Here is an 11,980-nt window from a genome sequence, read left to right as displayed (position 1 = left end):
TGACCTAAGCCACCGCCGCCGAGCAACTGACACTGACTAACAACAACTAACTACTCGCCGCCGCCGCCGAGTCCACCGCGCGCTCCCGGCCGCCCGCCGCCCGCCCGGCCCACCAGCCTGCCCGCCTCCTTCCAGCCCCGCGCGCCGCCCCTCCGCGCGCACACCGGCCGCCGCGCTCCCTGACGAGCGAGAACGAGCGCGCGCGCTCGGGCCCTCGGCCCTCTCCCGGGCCTCCCTCCGTCCCGCCGGAGGAGTCGCACAAGGCCCCGCCTCTCCATGCTCCCACCTCCAGAGGACGAGACCTAGAGGGCGCCCGATTGGCTGAGGGGCGGGGCCAAAGCGAGAGGGCGGGGCGACCAGGACAGCGGGCCCGCGGAAGGGGAAAGGGGGCTGGACCAAACGAAGGAAAAGGACAAGGCAGTCTTGGCCTACTTGGGTGCCGAGCCGTCGTCGAACGCGGAATACGTATTTTCAAGGACGCCAGTGTATAGTAATTACCAATGTAACTCCTACCTCTTTCTGCAGGCGTTAGCAGTGAAAAAGAAAACTACATCTCCCAGAAACCTCCACGAAAATAGTCTCCCCTCGCGTAATCACGTAGTCCTTCGCCGCATTGGGGCAAAGTAATCCCTTCATTTTCCTGAAGGTACTGGGAATATATTTCATTCTTCTCCACAACGGAACAATTTTAAATGTTACTGCGATAAGAGAAGTTACCTATGGGAAAGTGGCTAAGCGACTGGGTAAAGAGAAAGAAAGGACATGAAAATGAAGTGCTGCGGAGGAATTTTTGTCAAGCTGTGAGACGACGGACGGAGAGCGAAGGCGATTGAGAGGGGCTGAGGAAATTGTCCTCTGTGCAGGGGGCTTGCTTTAGGCCCGGGACCCTGCCTGCCCCTGTCGTCCGCAGGTCAGTAAGCAAGGCGAGCTTGGGGGCGGCCATGGTCGAGATGCCCTTCATCCCTTGAAGATCATCCCTCTTTCGCTGCTGCTGTACTGGTTTGTCTCGGTTTGAGGCCGACTGAATGGGGGTGCCTCACTTCCGGTTCGGGGGGAGGGAGGCCGTCATGGGGGAGGGGAAAACATACTCACTTCCTGTACAAGGGAGGGGGATGGTTTTGGGGGTGTCCACACCGCTTTCAGTGCTTGAAAAGGCGGTGCTTGGTACCATTCGCAGAGATCGCATCTTACACAGCTTTGAGACTGTGTTTTCTGGGAAAAGTTAGGTTATTCCACTCAGTCGTGCTCATCACCAGCCTCTGGTCAATTTATGTGAGTTTCCACGTGTAAGATGGAAAATTTCCTCCCCAACAAAGTTTTCTTTCATGCTTTCTTCAAAGAATTCCAACCCCCTTGTTAAAATTCTCTGCTCATCTCCACAAGGTGACATATTTTGTTGTGACTCGTGAATTGTCCCTCTTCTCAAGTCCAGCCTTGACTGAATGAGGTACAGTGCTCTCTGCCTTGACATGCGACAGGAACTCTGTTAAGGAGGTGGTTTATTAGAGGACTGAATATTTTACGTAACTTATGCGGCATTTTTATCTTATCAGAGTGAAAGTATCATACTGAAGTACTCAAATTTGATGTTACCTTACCCGATTTAATTGGTACTCCAAATTCTTAGACCCGTTGATTTTGGACTACAGGTTTTGCCCTGGGCCTGAAAACAACGTCCTCAAGCCTTAAAAATTCTTACGTGTAGCTTACATGTAGCATTTGTGAAAGTTGTATTTGGGTACATAGTTCACTTTTTATAATTAAATTCAGCACTGATTTAAAAATAGTATCTGTTCTTTGTGGATTTAAAGCATGGTGCAAGGGGTATGAGACTCAGCTCAGATTTTAAGTACAGTAAAAAACTGGCTCACAAAGGACTGAAGATCAGTAAGAAAGAACTTTCTGTTTTCCTGTGTTTTCAATTTTGTATAAGAAACTGTGAAGTGGTCATAAATACTCCACAATTTTGATTCCTTATCTTCTATTGGCAATGCAGTAACACAATACTTGGGGGAGGGGTCTGTGTACTGAAGGAACCACTCTATTTGGAGCTTATTTTGTGAAATCTCAACAATTTTAGTAATTTTAGATATCTATCAAGTGAACCTAAAACTAATGTCTTTCAAGAATTTTTAAAATAATAAGGCCCGTGTATTTTTTCCTTTTGGATTATTACTTAATCTAGCCTCCAAATCTGCACTTATTTTAGTTCTAGTTCAGGAAGCCGTTTGCTTTAGAGTTCATTAGAAAATCTGTTTTAAACCAAATTGTTGCACTAAAGAAAAAAATGTGTTTTAACCTTCTGTAGATTTTTTTTAAAAAATCAGTCTAAGACTCTAAAATTAATTATGAGTTATCTTTTGAAAGACCACAAAATTGCTGCAGTAGTTGACTGAAAAGGCAAGACAAAATGTGTTGTTATTAATAGAACATGAGGGATATGCAGACTGCCCCAAGTATTAATTAATTGATGAAAGAGAAAATATTCACTATCTTCTATTTTAATGTAATATGGAAGAAAATGTGATATGGTCACCTGACAAACTATAGTATTGGGAATTATTAAAGAATGGAAATATTGTAGAACTAAATGAAAAAAAAGAAAACGATGTTAAGATATTGATTGAGATACAGTAGTACTGCCTTTTGCAAATTGTCTTTGGAAAACAAAGGAGTTTATTAAATTGGTCTTTATGATATTCCATGGAAGAAATGCGGTATAATAGAAATAAGAAAAATTGCTGTAGCTGAAAGACTTGAGCAGCTTGAAGAACCGTCTGTGTAGAAGAAAGCTATATATTAAGTACATATCTGAGAGAAGATGTTTTGCGGTAAGTGGCAGTTATTCATTGGTCCTATCAAAGAAGAAATATTAGAAAAGCTTGTGAAAAATAGAAAGGGAAAATCCATGGAACTTGTTTTTATTCTTTTTAAAAGTGTTTCTGGGGAGTGGCTTGCTGTCTTCCAAAGGTTTTTTTTTTTTTAATACCTTTCGTGAAGTTGTAAAGACACGCAAAGGTGAGTTCTAATAGAAACATAGTATGAAAATTAGAAAAATACTTTTGTAAGTATACTCTGTTACTCTTTGAGTTAATGAATTTGAAGTTTTCATTCCATTACTAGCCAGCTATAATAAAGAATTTTTTTTTTAGAGTACTTGGATTAGATAACCATTTGCTTTTCCAAAAGCAATCATTGGATACACTGCTCATGGCAATTTGAAATATTAAAACACTAGGTCAGGCCGGGCGCGGTGGCTCACGCCTGTAATCCTAGCACTCTGGGAGGCCGAGGCGGGCCGATGGTTCTGAGCTCAGGAGTTCGAGACCAGCCTGAGCAAGAGCGAGACCCCGTCTCTACCAAAAAATGGAAAGAAATTAATTGGACAGCTAAAAATATATGTAGAAAAAATTAGCCGGGCATGGTGGCACGTGCCTGTGGTCCCAGCCCAGCTACTCGGGAGGCTGAGACAGTAGGATTGCTTGAGCCTAGGAGTTTGAGGTTGCTGTGAGCTAGGCTGACGCCACGGCACTCGCCCCAGGCAACAGAGTGAGACTCTGTCTTAAAAAAAAAAAAAAAAAAACACTGGGTCAAAATTCTGGATTCCATCTCACTGAAATTTGAGTATCCACAGAATGATATAAATAATGTAAAAGCATCTTTTCATTCTTTTATCTACCTTCGTAAAATCATGCTAATGTTTTACTACTGTTTCGTTTGTTGTTTTGGTGGTGGTGGTGGTTTGTTGTTTTTGTTGTTTCCTTGGGGTTGAGGGTTAAAGAAAGTATCCTGACTACTTGAATGGTTTGTAAACTTATTGGTCCACTGTCTTTATTTCAGAGCCTTCAAGGGTATTCAAATGAGAGTACCTCTTACATGACTTTTCATTATTTCAACAAAAGTTTACAGTGCCTACCATGTGCCCATCACTGTTCTCAGGACTTTAAATACAATGATTACAAACAAATGTCCATATTCTCTTGGAGTTTACTCTCTAGTTTACAAATTAAAACTACAATTTTGCTCCCTTGGTATTCCTAAATTAGGTCTACGTTATGATCATTGTTCAAACTGAATCAAGAAGAATCCCTAGGGCCAGGAATATAATCTCAACACTATGGGAGGCCAGGGTGGGAGAATCGCTTGAGGCCAAGAGTTCAAGACCAACCTGGGCTGTGTAACAAGACCCCATCTCTATAAAAAAAAAATTAGCCAGGCGTGGTGGTGTGCACCTTAGTCTCAGCTACCCAAGATCCTGGGGCAGGAAGATCACTTGAAGCCCAGGCATTCAGGATACAGTAAGCTATGATCTCACCATTGCATCCAGCCTGAGTGACAAAGTGAGACCGTGTCTCTTAAAAAATAAAAAGAAGCAGCCTTAAACTTGATCTCTGTTGGTCTCGATCTCTAAGCCATTCCAAGGCCATATTTAAATGTTTCAGCCTAGTTTTTTTTCCAGCCCAGACAAGCCCCTATATTAAAGAAATATCCAGCCCTTATCATTGACACATGCATCATGATCCTACCATTCTAGCTTCCTTCGAACTGTAAAAACAAGTAAAAGTAAAAAATGGGAAAAACAGGAGATCAGACAGGCCTGGATTCAAAACTGGTCTCTATGTGTTACTAGCTGACCTTACTAGCCTGTTAACTTTGAGCAATTTACTTGACCACTCTGAGCCTCAGTTTTCCTAATTCTAAATGGGGTTCTTTGGTGGAACAAGGATACTACATGTAAATCTCTTGGCCCAGTGCCTGGTGCTAGGAGCTTAATAAATGCTATTATTTTACCCCTAATCTTGCTCCAGCTATTCTGACTATTGGGATTTGCCCACAGCTTGTTTTAAGCCTTATGTGTTCCCCAAAGTACAGGATACAGTGCTAGGCTTATTGAAATTCTGCCTTCTCCCCCATTAGCATGCTTACTTAGTGTTCAAGATTTTATTTTTTGTTCCTTGTGGGAAGGAGAAATCACTAATTTCCATGATTCCTTTAGAAAATATACATAATAGAAGAGTTTCAAGAAAAGATTAAGGAATCACTAAAGTAATTTGAATTGTTATAGGGAGACTTTGAACTCACTCTCCTAAACCTATTTAAATACTTAGCCTAACACTGAAGACCCTTCATGTTATGATCATACCTGTCATTACGCATTACACATTTCAAATGCAGTGGTCTCTGAAAAAAAATTCTGTGCTGTACTCAGGCTTTCCATCTTTGCTCATGTTATCCTCTACCTAAAACACTTTATCTTTTCCTAAGAATTCTCATCTGTCAAAATGCCACCTGCTTTTTTTATTTTTTTTTTGGAGACAATCTTGCTATATCACCCTAGGTAGAGTGCAGTGGCATCATCATAACTCATTACAACCTCAAACTCCTGGGCTCAAGCGATCCTCCTGCATCAGCCTCCCTAGTAGCTGGGACTACATGCCGGTGCCATCACACCCAGCTAATTTTTTCTATTTTTAGTAGAGAGGGGGCCTCACTCTTGGTCAGGCTCGTTTCAGACTCCTGAGCTCAAGCGATCCTCCCTCCTCAGCCTCCCAGAGTGCTAGGGTTACAGGTGCGAGCCACTGAGCCCTGCCAAAATGCCATCTTTAAGACGTATTTTCTGATGTCTTTCCTCTTCTTTGTCCACTTTCCCAAACCATATATGCTCTATCTATTAACCCTCTGGAGCATTTTGTACCTTTCTTAATGGCATTTAATATCCAGTGTTCCTGTTGTTTTGTTGTTGTTATTGTATGTAGAGCAGCGATCCTCAACCTTTTTGGCAACGGTTTCATGAAAGACAATTTTTCCACAGATGAGGGTGGGAGGGTGGGGGTGGAGCTCAGGCAGTTATGCAAGAGCGATGGGGAGCAGCTGTAAATACAGATTAAGCTTTGAAGCTTCACTGGCTTGCCAGCAGCTCACCTCCTGCTGTGCAGCCAGTTCCTAAATTTCATGGAAGACAGTTTTTCCACAGATGGGGGGTCAGGGGGTGGAGTTCAGGCAATGATGCACAGCCGAGTACCAGCCGTGGCCTGGGGGTTGGGGACCACTGATGTAGAGTTTATGTCCTCCCATAAGAGGCCACAGACTATATCTTATTCCTGTCTGTGTCTGTTGTCATACCTGGCACGATGCCATTCACATAATAGGTATTCAGTAAATATTTGTGGAGTTGAACTAGTACTTGGAGTATGATGAAACTAACCAATAACTTTTGTCCACTATTTATGCCCAGCATCAAACACAGTTGCCAGTATACAGTAGGCACTCAAATACCTGTAGAATGAAAGAGCAAATAATATGTCACCATTCTGTCATTCGTGAGCATCTTAGGGTGTCAGATAAGGATATATTAAAAACCTACTGTATGATCAGAGCTATGAGAACTGACCTCTGCCCTCAATTTAATTGGAAAAAAATAAATTGTAACTAACGTGTAGACTCTGAAGACTGTAGGTGTTTGAGCAGGAATGGGGTGGGGAGGTCATTATAGAGTTGTGTGCGTTATGGAGAGCTATCCCCTGCTACCCGAACTCAGAAACGAGATAGGTTTTCATTTCAAGTATTTGGACACTTAATTTGTATTTCCACTCCTAGTTATATACTCAAGAGAACTGAAAACATATTCACACAAAAACTTATATGCAGAAAGGTTTATAGCAGCATTATTCGTAATAGGCTAAAAATAGAAACAAACTCAAATGTCCATCAATTGATGAATGAATAAAGAAAATATGACAGCCATATGATAGAATATTATTTTGTATCAAAAAAAGAGTAAAGATACATGCTATAACATGGATGGACCTTAAAAACATTACACTAAAGTGAAAGAAGCCAAACATAAAAGGCTAGATATTATGTGATCTCATTTATCTGAGATGTCTGGAATAGGCAAATCCATAGAGACAGAAAGTACATTAGTGAATGGGCATGGGGAGTGACTGCTAATGGGTGTAGGGTTTCTTTTGGTAGAAGAAAGTATTCTAGAGTTGGATAGTAGTGGGGGTTATACCACCTTGTATACTAACATGCTTTGTATACTAATATATAGTTGACCTTTGAACAGTGTAGGGGTTAGAAGTGTGGACCCCATGCAGTTAAAAATCTGTGTATCACATTTGACTCCCCAGAAACTTAACTAATAGCCTACTGTTGACTAGAACCCTTACCGATAACATTAACAGTTGATAAACACATATTTTGTATGTTATATATACTATATACTCTATTCTTACCATAAACTAAACTAGAGAAAAAATGTTATTAAGAAAAACATAAGGAAGAGAAAATATATTTACTATTTATTCAGTGGAAGTAGATTATCATAAAGGTTTTCATCCTCATCATCTTCACATTGAGTAAGCTGAAAAGGAGGAGGAAAAGAAGGGGGTGGTCTTGTTGTCTTATGAGTAGTGGAAGCAGAAGAAAATCTGCCTATAATTGGGCCTGTGCAATTCAAACCCATGTTGTTCAAGGGGTCAATTGTACTGAAAACCCTGAATTACATACTAAAGGAATAAGTTTTATGATATGTGAGTTATATCTAAAAGGTGAGAGAAAAAATACGTGAAGAATGGAGAATTTTGGATGGGGCTAGAAGAGAGAAGCAAGAGATGTGAAAGCAAGGAAGTGGTAATTCTCAGATCCTAGAGCAGAGGTGGGGAACCTTTTCATGTCGGAAGGCCACATTAATTTAGCTATAGTCAAATAAGGCCGCATATAAGAAATTTCAATTAGATATATTTAAAAATACATTATTTTATAAAAATCTAACTACTATGTACTTAATTGCAAAAAATGAAACTATTTGCTAATTTTAAAGTTAACTAAACTTTTAATGACTTTGTTGTATCTGCTTTTTGTTGGAAAGCATTTGCATATTTGGTTGCAGCATGGAGGTCCACAGTTTCAGTTGATCCTCTAGATGAGTATCAGTCATTTGTGACCTTAAGGGCATCTTAATTTGGGTTAGGTAGGAGAATGTAGATTTGCAGCAATAAGTGGTTAAAAAGCAAGAAGGCACTTGGGTTGCTGAAGGCGTGGGTATTCTGCATTTTTCCATATTTCAGTTTGATCTTTCTTAGCATTAAACAATGACTTTTAAAATATCATCTACTGAGAGCTCAGTCAATTCCATCAGTAGTTCTTTGGGTGCCTTGGTAATATCAACTAGGTGAGGCTGAAATGCTAATTTGAGTGTGATGTCATGGTTCTCAAAGTCAGTGAACCTTTCATTGTATTCTCCAATTAATAGGTCTATAACAGCTGCATATTCTTCAAATGATTAGCATATATTATCCTGCTCATCAGTGACCTTTACTAACCGGAGAAAATGTTCATCTGAAATTTCCTTTTGAAGAAGTGCTTTTTGCCACTGTCCCCGAGGCTTGCACCTACTATTGGTCGTGTGTTTTGTTTGATTGCTTGGCAAAGAAAAAAATGAACCTAATTTATGTCTATATAAATCTACTTACATGAATAAAAAAAAAGATAGCTTTTTTCAAAATACTTGGATTTTTTGCCACATGTCATGTATACACTTAGTTTTACCTTGCAGAGAAGTATTCAGGTCATTTTGAGTTGACATGATATCACACAGAAATGCTGCATTGATTCCTATAGAAATCTTCTTTCAATAAATCACATTGCTGAATCTGTTCTTCATAAAATTTAACTATACGTTCTTGCAGAGATAAAATTTTGGCTAACACCTAGAATAATATGGCAAATCCACACTGAATATCTTATGGTTCAACTTTAACATGTTACAAAACTGACGATGCCATGTTACATTTACACTGATATAGTTAACAATACTTACAACGTGTTGCAAAATGTCACTTAAAATAGTAGCTTTAGGACAGAGATTCTACTGATGTAAGATACAATGAAAAGAAATGAGAACATCTGGATCTGTTAATACTTTTTAAAATTAATATCTGTGCAATAAACCTTCATGTTTTCCTGTCATGGAAGGTGCATCGTCTGTACATAACACTTACTAAATTTACCAAATTCAGTCCAACTTCATGACATTTATTAATATATTGAAAGTTGTTAAAGATATCTATTCCCTGTGTTCTATTCACAAGAGTGCCCAAAGTGAGTAACTCTTCGTAGTAAAGAAAATCTTCTGTTGTGAACTGAATGAGGTATAAAACCTGCGCTGAGTCAGTAGTGTCCGTTGATTGATCCAAAGCGACTATATAATATGTATTTTCCTTTTGAAGTATTACATGAAGTTCTGTTAAGTCGAAGGCTAATTCATGCTGCTGATCAGTTATGGTTCTCCTTGAAAGAGATAGTTATTTGTACTTTGCAATGTTGTTGGGGTCTAAGCATCGTACAACTTTGACAATGCATTCTTTCACAATTTCTCAAGTATATAAGCTACTTTATAAGTTGCTTCAGTGGCATTATATTCAGGTCTTATTGCTGCTTGAAAGAATTGTCTTTGCTTTTGCTTTTCTTCTTTTAATTTCTGCAGTACAATCTTTTGTGCCTCTCCCTCTGATTTAAAATATTTGTGGTCCTTATGAGTGTTACAGTGCTGATGAGCATTGAATTTCTTTAATGTTGATATTTCAGTATCACAAAGTAAGCAAATCATCTTATCTTTAGCAGAAACAAGATAATGTTGCAAATCCCAATTCTCATTAAAAAATCTGTTTTCTCCCTTCAGCATTCTCTTGGTCTTCTTTTACATCATGGGCTATTAAGTAGACAGAATTAAAAAATACTGTTGGGCTGTGCAACTATTCACAAATTCCACTTCAGACAGAAACACAGTGCACTGTTGTCAAAAGCTGGTAACAGACTAGCGTACTCGACCCCCATAAACTCTGGCCAACCAGCCTTGGGGGTGGTGGCGCCAGTCAGGCAGGGGAAGTTGGAACTGAATCATGAGTGTGGCAGCTGTCAATTTAGCCCCTATGGCTTGCTAATGCTGGAATCGTGCCAGCCAGTCTGGGAGGATTATTTCACTGAAACTTATTTTATTCTTTGGTATTTTAAATATATTCATTTTAAAAATAAATAAAAATATAAATGATGAACAAAAATGTATTAAAAAAGATTAAAGGATTTGTTCTGTAAAACTCGGATTCAGTCAAAAAGGCTGCACTCAAGGACCTAGAAGGCCTTAAGGCTGCAGGTTCCCCATCACTGTCCTAGAGGGAAATATATGCTGGTAGGTTCTGGGCTAAAGGTATGTTAAGGATGAGGTGAGGATGGATAGGAGGATAGCTTCTGGTTCTCTTTTGTCCTAATATAGTGGGCAGTGAGGTGAATGGTTAGACTACAGAGGTGTTAACAAAGGAGAAATACATCTTAGGATCTTGAAGGAAGCTTCAGATTTCTTACGTCAAGGATATGGTATATGGTCGAACAGTTTCTATTTGAAGGTCAACTGAGTTTAGAGGGTGAAAGTATCATAAGGTAGGGAGTCTAGGAGCAACCAACGTGAAGTTACTAGAGAAAATGGAAGAACAGAGACTAGACGAAGATACTAGAATTTGATTCTAAAACTATCTGCAGATAATGAAGATAGATAAATCTTAATGGGGAGGAACCAAGGGCAGTGATGTGAAGAAGTCAGTACAAATAAAGGTATTCATTTGAAGAAATATTTGAGTACCAGGCACTATTAAATGAAATTATAGCTATTTTCCTTATTTGAATTATTTGCTTAAAGTCTTATGAGTGGCATTAATGTTTCCAGGAGTATGGACATTTTATAGTTCTTGATACAATAGCTATATTTCCCTAAAAGGTTGTACTAATTTTTGATGACATCAGCAGTATATGAGGGTGTTGTTTTCAGCACAATTTTACCAGCAAAATTTTTTGGCTACCTCAATTGGCATAAAATTATTCTTCACTTTTTCCTGCCTTTAATATGGTAAGTGTTTCCATAACATGGAACATGCATCTGTTGAAACATGAAGGAATTCAGAGCCTCTCTATTTGCTCCCCTATCTGAAATGGCTTCTTTAAAGGATATGGATTTTTAAGGACCCTAGAAATGAAACCATCCTCTAATTTCAGTCAGTTCAAAAAATACTTTTATTCAGTGGTGCTTGCCTTATTTCATAAAGGATATTTATAATACATTGAAACCACACTTAACCGTAATTCCAATTACCATTTGACTAACATTTATTTAGTATTATGCTAAGCACTTTGACAGGTTGTCTTAATTCTAACAATTTCGCATTTTGCATAGGAGAAAATTGAGGCTTAGAAAGATTGTCACTTGCCCCAAATCACTTGACCAGTAAGTGGTAGAAGTAGGATTTGAATGCAGATTCTCTCAGGCCAGAGATCATTCTTATGCTGCATGATCTCTCAGTATCACTACTAAAATTTCCTAAGAGATAAAAATGGAAATTGGAAAAGAAATCTGAAATGGAACTTGGACAATCAGGCACTGACTTACCTATGTACATAATCAAGCAGTTAGCAGAGATGTTTGTTTTATTTGTTTACTGAGAAGGCTGTAGTACATAGACAAAGAGAGGAAGGTGTTGGTAGAGTTACACTCACATTTTCAAGGCCTTCTCTGTTTCTGTCTGATGATCATACTGCCCCAAAATCTATGATGGGAACAAAGTAGGAGGAGGAAGACAGTGGCAGAAAAGCAACTGCCTTTGGGTATACACTGTAAGATTTCTGATTGTGAAAAGGGCAGACAAATGGTTTGGCCCTAAGAGAATCCCACAAAGTAACCTGTTAAAATTGTTACTTCAAGTCTGACATGATAACAAGATTTCTAACAAGATATTCGTAACAAGATAAGATATTCGAAGCATAGCATGTAATAGCAAAAGAAGGGAGATTCCTTCCTTTTTATTCAAATATAGTATACTCACAAAACAAATTTAATATCAAGAATATAAAACAGGAGATGCCATGTTCTATTCTGACTTTGGTCAGATAAAATATGATCCTAATTTATATGAATAAGGCAGTCAAGGCC

The 11,980-nt window shown here is 39.1% G+C and overlaps 1 protein-coding gene across 1 annotated transcript in view; it reads left to right on the top strand.

The window, feature by feature from the left end:
- Window positions 1-560: 560 nt before the first annotated feature.
- Window positions 561-11,980, top strand: part of HMG20A (high mobility group 20A) — a 65,304-nt gene continuing 53,884 nt past the window's right edge. The window contains exon 1 of the mRNA XM_012651890.1: window positions 561-910. The gene's annotated coding sequence lies outside the window, so the exon portion shown is untranslated. The remainder of the gene's footprint in view (window positions 911-11,980) is intronic.

Source organism: Propithecus coquereli, unplaced genomic scaffold, assembly GCF_000956105.1.
Source record: "Propithecus coquereli isolate 6110/MARCELLA unplaced genomic scaffold, Pcoq_1.0 Scaffold372, whole genome shotgun sequence".
NCBI lineage: Eukaryota > Metazoa > Chordata > Mammalia > Primates > Indriidae > Propithecus > Propithecus coquereli.
The sequence above is the reverse complement of the archived record's forward strand: the minus strand, read 5'-3'. Positions and strand labels throughout refer to the sequence as shown.